General features: G+C 43.5%; 1 long non-coding RNA gene across 4 annotated transcripts in view; it reads right to left on the bottom strand.

Moving 5' to 3' along the window:
• Nucleotides 1-12,393, bottom strand: part of LOC102551311 (afadin-like) — a 28,316-nt gene extending 15,923 nt beyond the window's left edge. For 2 of the 4 annotated variants that reach the window (XR_015645733.1, XR_015645726.1), the window contains exons 1-2: nucleotides 12,312-12,380; nucleotides 9,108-9,212 (exon numbers count right to left, since the gene is read on the bottom strand). This is a non-coding gene — a long non-coding RNA (afadin-like). Of the gene's footprint in view, nucleotides 1-9,107; nucleotides 9,213-12,311 lie in introns of all 4 variants that reach the window. The other 2 variants (XR_015645710.1, XR_015645721.1) reach the window with 2 other exon arrangements.
• Nucleotides 12,394-12,808: the final 415 nt, after the last annotated feature.

The raw sequence follows: 12,808 nt of genomic DNA, 5'->3' as shown, positions 1-12,808 counted from the left end.
AATCAGACAACAAAAGGAGGTCAAGGGGATACAGATCGGAAAAGAAGAAGGCAAAATATCACTATTTGCAGATGATATGATAGTATATTTAAGTGATCCCAATAGTTCCACCAGAGAACTACTAAAGCTGATAAACAACTTCAGGAAAGTGGCTGGATATAAAATTAACTCAAATAAATCAGTAGCCTTCCTCTACACAAAAGAGAAACAAGCCAAGAAAGAAATTAGGGAAACGACACCCTTCATAATAGACCCAAATAATATAAAGTACCTCGGTGTGACTTTAACCAAGCAAGTAAAAGATTTGTACAATAAGAACTTCAAGACATTGAAGAAAGAAATTGAAGAAGACCTCAGAAGATGGAAAGATCTCCCATGCTCATGGATTGGCAGGATTAATATAGTAAAAATGGCCATTTTACCAAAGCATCTACAGATTCAATGCAATCCCCATCAAAATAGCAATCCAATTCTTCAAAGAATTAGACAGAACAATTTGCAAGTTCATCTGGAATAACAAAAAACTCAGGATAGCTAAAGTATCCTCAACAATAAAAGGACTTCAGGGGGAATCACTATCCCTGAACTCAAGCAGTATTACAGAGCAATAGTGAAAAAAACTGCATGGTATTGGTACAGAGATAGACAGATAGACCAATGGAATAGAATTGAAGACCCAGAAATGAACCCACACACCTATGGTCACTTGATTTTTCACAAAGGAGCCAAAACCATCCAATGGAACAAAGATAGCATTTTCAGCAAATGGTGGTGGTTCAATTGGAGGTCAACATGTAGAAGAATGCAGATCGATCCATGCTTATCACCCTGTACAAAGCTTAAGTCCAAGTGGATAAAGGACCTCCACATCAAACCAAACACACTCAAACTAATAGAAGAAAAACTAGGGAAGCATCTGGAACACATGGGCACTGGAAAAAATTTACTGAACAAAACACCAATGGCTTATGCTCTAAGATCAAGAATCGACAAATGGGATCTCATAAAACTGCAAAGCTTCTGTAAGGCAAAGGACACTGTGGTTAGGACAAAACGGCAACCAACAGATTGGGAAAAGATCTTTACCAATCCTACAACAGATAGAGGCCTTGTATCCAAAATATACAAAGAACTCAAGAAGTTAGACCGCAGGGAGACAAATAACCCTATTAAAAATGGGGTTCAGAGCTAAACAAAGTATTCACAGCTGAGGAATGCCGAATGGCTGAGAAACATAAGAAATGTTCAACATCTTTAGTCATAAGGGAAATGCAAATCAAAACAACCCTGAGATTTCACCTCACACCAGTGAGAATGGCTAAGATCAAAAGCTCAGGTGACAGCAAATGCTGGCAAGGATGCAGAGATAGAGGAACACTCCTCCATTGTTGGTGGGGTTGCAGACTGGTACAACCATTCTGGAAATCAGTGTGGAGGTTCCTCAGAAAATTGGACATTGAACTGCCTGATGATCTAGCTATACCTCTCTTGGGCATATATCCAAAAGATGCCCCAACATATAAAAAAGACACTTGCTCCACTATGTTCATCGCAGCCTTATTTATAATAGCCAGAAGGTGGAAAGAACCCAGATGCCCTTCAACAGAGGAATGGATACAGAAAATGTGGTACATCTACACAATGGAATATTACTCAGCAATCAAAAAAGATGACTTTATGAAATTCGTAGGCAAAAGGTTGGAACTGGAAAATATCATCCTGAGTGAGCTAACCCAATCACAGAAAGACATACATGGTATGCACTCATTGATAAGTGGCTATTAGCCCAAATGCTTGAATTACCCCAGATACCTAGAACAAATGAAACTCAAGATGGATGATGAAAATGTGAATGCTTCACTCCTTCTTTAAAAGGGGAACAAGAATACCCTTGGCAGGGAAGAGAGAGGCAAAGATTAAAACAGAGACTGAAGGAACACCCATTCAGAGTCTGCCCCACATGTGGCCCATACATATACAGCCACCCAATTAGACAAGATGGATGAAGCAAAGAAGTGCAGGCAGACAGGAGCCGGATGTAGATCGCTCCTGAGAGACACAGCCAGAATACAGCAAATACAGAGGCAAATGCCAGCAGCAAACCACTGAACTGAGAATAGGACCCCCGTTGAAGGGATCAGAGAAAGAACTGGAAGAGCTCGAAGGGGTTCGAGACCCATATGAACAACAATGCCAACCAACCAGAGCTTCCAGGTACTAAGCCACTACCTAAAGACTATACATGGACTGACCCTGGACTCTGACCTCATAGGTAGCAATGAATATCCTAGTAAGAGCACCAGTGGTAGGGGAAGCCCTTGGTCCTGCCAAAACTGAACCCCCAGTGAACGTGATTGTTGGGGGGAGGGCGGCAATGGGGGGGAGGGGGAGGGGTACACCCATAAAAAAAGGGGGGATTAGGGGGATGTTTGCCCGGAAACAGGGAAAGGGAATAACACTCGAAATGTAAATAAGAAATACTCAAGTTAATAAAAAACAAACAAACAAACAAACAAAAACCAAAAAAACAAGGCATGGTGGAAGGAGCAGAAAAGTGAGGGCTCACATCTAGAATCACAAGTACAAAGCAGAAGGTGCACTGGGAGTCACGAAAATCACAGTAACCTCAAAGTCCAGCCCAGATGACATTCTTTCTCCAGCAAGGGCACACCTCCTGAATCTTCCCAAACAGATTCACCAACTGGGAAAGGAGTACTCAAATGCCCGAGACAGTGGAGGATAGCTCATTCAAAATGTCATGGTGATTCAGGAATTCGAATCAGTAACAGAGAGAACCTTCACTCTGGGTCAATGTGTGTTGCTGCAAAGCCAGCAAGCTGCTCTCCCTCCTCTTTCACATAAGTTGTGGATTAAGTAAAAATGTAAACAAGCATCTCCATGGAAAATCAACAGCCCTGTTAATCTGGTAATACTTATAGGATAAGTCCAGAGGTGCTGGACACGGAAATCACAGAAGGATCCCACGCAAACTCAAACCCTTTAGTCTTCAGGAATAAAAATACCACAGAAGCCAAAAGGGGCAAGGACATTGAGCAAACACTCACTCACTCAGCAGATAAAATTACACCTAGTCCTAACCCACAGACCTACTTATAAACAGCGTACATTCTGCTGGTACCTATTCAACATGATCCTAAATGCTGCAATCAAAACAAATGGTTTCTTACTTTGTTGAGTATGACTTAAAAACTCTGAAGGAGTCCTCTGAAGGAGGTAAATGGAAACTTCTCAGGGCCTGGGGTGGTTGGCTAAGGGAGTACAGAATAACAAAGCAACACAACCCAATTTCCCCACCAGCAAGCAGAAATCGGTCTGATGTCAGTTGCCAATTCCTGAGGGTTTAACAGAAGCCTACAGACTGGAAGGACTGAGGTAGGTGAGATTAAAATAGTTACACTGAAAGCCCACTTGAGGAATGAGAAAGGTAGCAACTGGACATTGCTCTGTGTGTGTGTGTGTGTGTGTGTGTGTGTGTGTGTGTGTGTGTGTGTGTGTGTCTGTCAGTCTGTCTGTGTCTGTGTTTGTGTCTGTGTGTGCCTGTGTAGAGGTCTGTGTGTGTGTTTGGGTTTTTGTTGGTTATTTTCAGGCAGGGTCACACCACAAAATGTGGCTATCTTAATATTTAACATGTAGACCAGAGTAGTTTAGACAGTTTAGAGAGCCTCTTTCTCCCAAGTGGTGCCATTAATGATGTGTAGCACCAGTTATGGGTGACTTTAAATCTCAAATTCTGAAGATTTTATAAGTCTTCTTTTGCTTGTCTTAACAATGCTGCTTCTTGAGGCAATACATGGTGCACTAAGAACAGAATAGAATATACTGTGTTCGTTGGTGAGATGGATCAGAGGTGAAAGGAACTTACTGACGATCTGAGTTTAGTTCCAGAGGTACTGTTAATATTCAAAAACAAGTACTGTCAATTTGTATTCTTTCTAAAAATCTGTCAGGGCATCCAGTCAGAGATTAAACTGTTTTTCATGTTGTGATGCTACACAATCATAAGACTGATTCCTGTGGAACAGGCTAGTGGAGCAGACAGTAATCAACAGGACACGAGAAAACCTACAGAGCAGAAACTAGAGAGATGGTTCAGGGTTTGAGAGCACTGGCTGCCCTTGCAGAGGACCTGCACGTGTATTGCAGGACCCATAGGCAGCTCACAGCCATCTGCAACTCCTGGTCTCAGGTATCTGACCCTCTTATGACTTTGGGGACACTGCCTAATACATACAGTGCACATACCCACATATATCTGGACCATGCATATACACAAAATAAAAATACCTAACTCTAAAAGAAAATAAATCCTTCAGAGACATCAAACAGATTCATGATACCCTGTTGGACACACTGACTTTTGTGACATGAGACAATGGCCAGCTTTGCTCTTATGACCTTGAAGAGGGGCTATTAACTAACCTTCATGACCAGAGAGAGCAGGTATTCTAAATCTTATGACATGGGAGAGTGGCTATACCAAAACATGTGTCCTGACACTTGAAGTTAAATCCATAACTACCAATATTAGCAGTCAGCAGCTTTCTAAATTCATTTTGTGATGTCTACATTAAATTACAGCCAAATATATTCAAAACCTGACCCAAAATAACTATTTCTGCAGACTTTCTGACATGTACAACAACTGAGAAGTGATAGAGTTATTACTACCATTTCCCAGCATCAAACACTGAGCCTCTCCAATCTGAAGATATTCCTGCACAAACCAACTTCTCTCTTCTGGAATATACTAAACTGAAGCTGAAGAGTTAAAATAAAAACTTCATAAAAACTGCAAAAGAACAGCAGATAAGGGGACAGGACAGAGCTGGCCTGAGATGTGCCCGGCCAAGCCTATAAACAAGGTTGAGGGATTGTTCCAGGAAGGGGCCATCCGGACGGATGACTCCCTGCTCTACAGATAAAGACAAGACATTCTCCTATATTGAGAACACCCCAGCCCGCACGTACTGCTTGCAGATGAGACCTTGTGCCCATTTCCCTTGCTGATAACCACGCGAAACCCCCTGGCTTCTCCTATATAAACCCCTGCCTGAAGAGGCTCGGGGCCGATTCCTCTGTCTCCTGTGTGAGATACGTGTCAGTCCGGGATCTCGTTAATAAACGCTACCTCTTGCTGTTACATGAAGACCGGCTACTCGCGTTTCTTGGGGGCACCTCAACCCGTGACTGGAGAGAGTCTCCCCAAGTTTGGGGGTCTTTCAAAGCTAAAGCCATCTCAATCCTCCTCTACAGCTGCAGCCTGGTCCTCCTCTCACAGGAACTCTTAAAACATAACCCCATGACAGTAGTCACACTGTGAAATGAGTGTTGTTTTAAGGGTGCCTGAGCAAGTCCACTTTCTGTTGCAAGAACAAAATGACTGAAGCTGGCTTATGCATGAAGAGGTTTGTTTGGGACAGTTTTGTTATTGAAAGCTGGGGTGACCTCACTGGCTCAGCTTTGGTCATAGTACCATATGATATCATGGTTGGAGTGTGTGCTAGAGAGAAAGATCCCATGGCATGATGAGAAGTGAGAGGGGTTTGGGAAGAGTTTGGATCTTTTCATAGCCACCGGGTTTTGCTACACAGGCTCCCTCTAGACATGACATAACCATCTTGCAGTAGGCACCACCTGTGTGTGTGTCTGTGTGCTTGTGTGTTTATGATATGTGTAGTATAATGTAGGTTGTGTGTGTTCGTATCTATATATGTGTGTCTTTGTGTGCGTGTGCACTTGTGTGTGTGTGTGATTTCCATGTGTTTATTTGTGTGTGTGCCTCTGTGTGGTATGGCATGATGTGTATGGTGTGGTATATGTGTATGTGAATGTGTGTGTGCACCCGTGTGTGTGGGCATCTGAGTTGTGTGAATGCATGTATGTATGTGTGTGTGTGTTCCATGTGTGTTTTGTGAGTATGTTCATGTGTGTGGGCATGTGTGTGTGCACATGTGTGCATTTGTGTGTGCACATATGTGTCTGTATGCATGTATATGTCATGAGTGTGTGTTCATGTATGTGTGTTTGTGTGTGTGTGTGTCTTGTGTGAGCATGAAGAGACAAAATGAAAAGATTAAGTCCTTTTTTCATCACTCTCTCCCTTACAAGTTCAAGTCAAGCCACTCACTGAAACACAAGTCTGTCATCTCAGCCAGGCTGACTGTCAGCTACAAGAATAGGCTGGTATCACACTGTCCCACAGTTCTAGGATTATGGGCATATATAGTCCACAGTCACAGCTGGTTAGTCCTAATGGTTCTTACATGAGCTTCCAGCACAAGGCCTTTTGGGGACATCCATAATCAAATGATGACAGGGACAGACCTTGCTACCCTCAAGCATACCATTTTCAAGGAAGAAGCCTTCTTGTTAAAAGCAGTGAAAACAGCAGGCACAAGAACACCTGACCTCACTTTCCTCCTGAGACACAGAGATAGAAGCCACACATAACTCTGGTCTTCCCACTGAAGAGAGGTCAGCCTGAGCTAAGCAGCTCTCATCTGTCCCAGTTTTCTTCTTGGCTTTCATCATAGGGAAGCATGATAAATATTTTTCCAAGTCTGCACAGGTCACCAACACCCTTCCTAGTTGTGTCTGACAAAGCCACATGGAGACTACTGTGTAACTGGAGTCCTAGTCTATGGCATCTCTCTCCTTCACACTACACTCTTTCTAATGAAGCTTTGATAAGGAAATTATATTCTTTGTGTACTGACAAATCCCACATTCTTTACATGTGGCCATTGTTTCTTGCTCAGAATGCTTGCCTGGAGACAGGGGTGGATGCAGGTATTTTGGAAACAAGGCGAGATGCTGGTACTCTAGTAGCCATAGGACACAAGCCATCACGGCTATAGTTCAGAGCATGGCATGCATTCACAAAGAAGACGCTGTAGGCACCAAGAGCACCTACATCCACAGGGACGTAAGGAGAGGGACCTGATTGCTACTGTTCATGTTGCATTTCCTCTTTGTTCTGACTGTTTAAATGGAACTGCCCATACACAACACACTTCCTAGGATATCTGACAGCCACTCACAGATGCACATGCAGGTAAAACACCAATGCAAATGAAATACAAATAAATAATTTTAAACTAGTATATAAGAGAGAGAGACTGGTGTTTATAAAAGAGAAACTTACCCTCAAAAACTATTTACTGTCCTGAAATCTATTTCTCATAAGCAGAGGACCATAGACATGAAATTCTCCCACACTTCTCAGGCTGTGCTGGGGTACTCTACCTTTATAGGTATTTGGTGAAAAGTTGAGGAGCTTTGAAAGATTAGCATCATGTTGCATGTCAGCTGTCTTTAGTCCCTCCTGAGTCCCATGTTTTCAGCTGAGCATCTGTTGCAATGGGTTCTGTATCCTGAGTTATTGTCATGGTCTGTGGAATTCCATTAACTACATGGATACAGGGGCCACAGAATGGTCATCTGGTACTTCCCCAGCCCATGAACATGACCCATGCCCAGTCACAAGTCAGAATTGGGTCCTCAAAGCTGCCACCAGGAATGCATGTAGACAAAACTACGGTATCTGAGGAGGGTAAGGAGGAACAGAGTCAGGTTGAGGCCTGTTTCAAATTCAGAATTGCCAAGTATGTATTTCAGTTAACTGCTTTCATATTTCCCTAGTGGGTGAAATCTTAGCACTTATTAGATTGGATCTTTTAAGCCAGAGAGCTAACACTGCTGAAGCAAAATAATCATACAGACAGGCTATCAGGAATGTCACCCATGTTTATTATCTCTGGTAACAGCAGAAGTGCAGAAACATTTCCTCACTCAGGGTGAGTATGGCACAAAGGAAACCAGTGCATGCTCCTTACACCCCTGAGGGCTTCCCAGTGTAGGGGCCAGCACACTGGGATCTGACAATCAATGTGTCTGTGATGTGACTAAGGCACTAGGGATTGCTTACATCATCAACAGTAAAGGTTACTTTTCTAGGGATGGCACTGCAGAGATCAGACAGTAGTTAAACCTGAAAGCTCATCACATTCAACTTCTCCCTGAGCTCATAACACACCTGACCCCACACCCTAAGCACTGGCAAGGCCTTCATGCCTGCTGCTGTACTTTCCCACTCTGCTTCCGTGCACTCTGCATTCGTCCTCCTCTGATGCTCTGCTCCCAAGGCCCTGCCTTGCACCCTGGTTTTTCTTTATTTTTATTTCATGTTTTTACCTCTTCCATGTATTCTGAGTGGGTCAGCTATGGGGTAGGATCATGAAATCTGTGGTTCTAAATACACACACACACACACACTGACAGAAAAAACACACACAGAAAAACACACACATACATACAGACACACAGACACATCCCCCCCACAGACACACACAGACACACAGAGACAGAGACAGAGGCAGACACACACACACACACACACACACACACACACAGAGAAACACACACAGAAAAACACACACAGACACAAAGACACACACACACACACACACACACACACACACACACAGCAGTTTAAGCCAAGACTATGTGTCTGCAGGGGATCCAATTCATGCAAGATTAGGAACCTGAAAAAGATCACTAAACTTCAAAAGAAAAATCGAAAGAAAATAACTCAAAGGAGTGTCACTGCAGGTTCTGCCACCTCAGAAGAGCCCGTGAGAAGACGAAAGGCACACTGAACGACCAGCCACACTGGAAATGTCTGCATCTGAACTGTGCAGCATCCCTATCCTGGAGTGCGGCATGCTGTGGGGGTGTCTGAGAAACCATTTCTGAACACCTGGGTTTGCACTTATTTAGACCAAGTCATTGGGTGTTGAAGGTGACTACTATATCTATAGATTTATTAAAATTTATATGAATGAATTCATGATGCACAAATTGTACAACCCCACTCTCAAGAACCACCAGCTGTTGGACGTATCATTAATGAATTATTCCTTAAATACTTCTGAGCATGGGATGAAAAATTTAGGATTAATCTCTGTTCCACTTCTGGATGACACACTAAGTGTGCACCTCAGTGGAAGAAACCAACCATCTAAGGAAAGCCGCAGTCCTTTCCACCTTTTTGCAACCACAGTAGCCTACGCAAAGCAAACACTCACCTGTGGCTCATTGGTCAGAGCAAAGCATTACTTCATTATCTCTGCCAATCTCAGGGACAGAACAGCATTTTCTGTTTCCAGTTCAACTATCTTTTCTTCTTTAACCTGCAACCAAGGATCCAAAAAATGCATCAACACAGCACTTACCTGCCCACTCTGAAACACCATGAATGGACAGAGAACAAGAAATGGTAGAAACAGCCTCAGCAAGGAGAAAGTCAACTGTCAGGTTGTGAAGACTCCTTCACATACTGCAGAGACAAGACAAGTCAGCCTCAGCAAGGCCCAGCCAGCTACCCACACACACCTCATGGCTCTGAGCCCATCAGCTCCAGACCTGAGGACTACTAGGGATGCAAGCTTTACACTCTGGACTCTTTATCCTTTGGTCAGGAAGGTACCATGGAAAGTAGCTGGGAAGCAGAGTTTCCAGAGAAAGCCATAGAAACAGTTCAGCCTTAAAAAACATAATCTGATCCCTTCAAAGCCAGGTGTGTGTGTGTGTGTGTGTGTGTGTGTGTGTGTGTGTGTGTGTGTGTGTGTGTGTTTGTGTGTGTGTGTAGGGGCTCATAAGACATACGTGGTTTGGAAAATCAAGGAGAGGAAGGATTTATTGAGAAGCTGAGATGGTGGGGAATGAAGGGTGGATGTTGGAAGGAAGCTAGAGCATGGTGGGGTTTTATAAGCCAAAGAAGTGAAATTCGTATTTAATGCCCTTAAGACAACTGGTCCAGGTTCAGTGTTCCCGACGGTGGCTCAGTATTCCAGCTGTGGATTCAGGGAACTCAGAACATCATGATGAAAATAATCTCTCAGACTACAGAGTCAAATTCCTGCTGGTGCTGCAGTCTCATCAGAGAAGAAATTAAGTCCCTCCTCCTATGGACCCTCTCATTTTTGTCATTCTCGCCTGCAGGAGCTTCAGTCCTTCCTCTGAGGGGGCTACTCATATCTGCAGGTGATTTAGACCCTCTTGAAGGGAATTCTGTCTCCAGATTGGGATGCGGACCCTCCTGTTAGAGAATTAACTCTCTAAATCTTCTCACAGAGTATGTGTGACTACCTGGAGACAGCATTATCTGCACTTCTAAACTCTGATAGGTAAAGAGAACCCACGATATGAGTTTGAAAACCTCTGAGTTATACACTGTTAATTTCTAAATGTATTCTGTTGAGTATGAAAATTTCTGTAATATTTTGATGAAATTTACTTACTTCCTAGATTTCAAACAATAATAGAAGCTATAGTTAAAAGTTTAGTATGTGCTTGCTCAAAGTAATTTGAAAATATTTTTGATTTTTATTAAAGATGGTGTACGACATAGAAATTTTCCCAACTATTGTTTTGTTTACTGCTAGGATATAGAAATGCTTTATTTCTGTTGACAGAGCTCATATTCATTGTTCTGGTATAACTAATTGTTCAATGCTAAACTTTAGCAGATTCCTTAGGGTCTCTGCCATTTATAATAGGATTCCATCTACAAGTTGACTGCCTTGTTCTTCCTTTCTCATGGGATGCCTTTTGTGCAGTTTCTCCCCATAAATGACAAAGTTATACCATGAGAACAATGCTGGATAGCAGTGCCAAAAAGACCTGGGACACATTTACAAAGTCTGTTCCAATTAGAATGGGGCTCTGTGAGAAATTTCTGTCAGGTTTGCCCTGACCATATGAGTCTCTCTTGAGTGCCTTAGGTTGGATAAGATACACCCCAATTCATATGGTGAAGGATGAAGTCCCTGACACTCAGCAGGTGACACTTAAAGATAGTGCCTTCAAGGTCATCGATTCAAGGAAGCCTGAAAGGTGGGATCTGTTGTAATGTCTTTGGGGTCTTATGAAGGGAACCGTACAGCAACAGACACTTAAAGGGTGCAGGGAGAAACCACAGAACACCAAAAGGAATCAGCTACCTACAAACTGAGGAGAACTGGAGCCAATTCTTGGACCCAAGACTTCCAATCTCAAGCCCACAGAAACCTCTGCTCAGTTCTGCAGGCAGCCCAAAAATATTACAGTGTGCGTTCTTGGTGTGTCCTGGAGCCTGAAATTCACTGCTGTAAGCTCAGTTCTATCTTGGGGTAGATGGGACTAAGCATTAGATCTTAAGATTTATTTCTCAAGGTGAGATAAAGTGGTCCTGAGTTGGGTGCTAAGGTACAGTCCCAGGGTGAAGCTTCTGGATAGCTAAGTTGGGCCTTGAAACAAAACAGAGCTGTGCGGTCCCCAGGGAACTTAACACTTGTTGCTGGAACAAAGGTTTCTTCTTTCAATGTCCACTTAGGCAAATTTGCAAAGATCAAAAATGCTGATTGTGGCTCTCACCACTTTCCCTTGGAGCATGCCCACAGAGTTCCTGGTCTTCTACTGGGAAGTCAAGCCTTCTCTTATAAGGAGCTCTCATGCAGTCATCTCACGTCTCTGGTCAGGAAGAAAACCTGCTACAAACTCACCTTTAAGAGGCAGAACAGATCGTCTTCTCTCTGGTTAAGGTCACAGCATAGTCTTTATATGTTGGCTAGGACGGTGGGGCTTGAGCTCCCATTCCCTCAGCCTCTACCTTGTTTCCAGTATACCACAAGCCCTGGCTGGTCACATATCACTTTCCACAGAGACCTCTGTCTTCTAAGCCCTCAGTCTCCTCTGTTGAACAGGAGCTTTCTGTCCCTGCAGCCCAGACAAGGACTCTAACTTTAGGGTGGGGCTGAGTTTAGATCATGTAATGTTCAGACTCTCTGCTTGGCAGCCATTATCTGGCATAGTGTTTATATTTTTGTTCACTTTATCGGTCTATTTTTTCTACTGTGTGCTCTAAGAAGGGAACGCGTAGGGTTACATAATTTTTGGTGTTAGTAGCTGTACTCCCAAATCCTGCTCAGTATGGAGTCTGTAGATGTTCAGCATAGCTGAGGGAGGTACCAAGTCAGGAGACCTTGATGTGCTGATGCAGCAAATGAGAGGTCAGAGAGGACCCAAGTGGCAGTTGGAGAAAGGAGCCATAAAGACAGTGAGGAGTAAACAGGTCAACTTCCCTAAGATTCCCGAAAAGAAGCAGACCTAATTGGGCTCCATCCCAAGGGAACTCAAGATAAGACTCACGAAAGAGCGCTACCAAGCCAATCCCAATTCTCTTATTTTTCCCACATTCCTGAGAGCAGATAGGGGCGGTTTCAAATTCCCTGGGCTCCCTTCATACTCACAGGTATTTGATGCTGAAACTGCCACAACCTCTGTTCTGAAAATCCCCACAGTAACGAATGAAGGGCGTGGCTAAATCCTAGAGAGGGGGGGCTAGTATCGTTCATTGGCCACTCATGCGCATGCGCACTATGCCTACCCACAGGAATTTTCCAGTCTAGCTTACCGGTTCATTGAACCGGTTCATTGAACCCACAGGTTCATTTTGCTCCTGTCCTCTCAAGAAATACAAGGTCCCCACAGTGCTTGTAAAATACAAATCAATTTACTGTGGCATTGAATACCCATCTCACCTGGAGGCATCTCTTTCCCAGCCCACTCGCGATCCTGCCTCAGACTTCCCAGAGAACAGGCCCTTCCCATTCCCCTCTACCATCTTGCGAGCATACCTTACAGATAATGTTTTGTAGGGTCCTTCAGTCAACCACACAGGTTCTATGTTCATTTCTCACACCGTTAATTAAATTAAAATTAAATAACTCTGTTATGCTGAGAAAGA

Source organism: Rattus norvegicus, chromosome 1, assembly GCF_021556685.1.
Source record: "Rattus norvegicus strain SHRSP/BbbUtx chromosome 1, alternate assembly SHRSP_T2T, whole genome shotgun sequence".
Classification (NCBI taxonomy): Eukaryota; Metazoa; Chordata; class Mammalia; order Rodentia; family Muridae; genus Rattus; species Rattus norvegicus.
The sequence above is the reverse complement of the archived record's forward strand: the minus strand, read 5'-3'. Positions and strand labels throughout refer to the sequence as shown.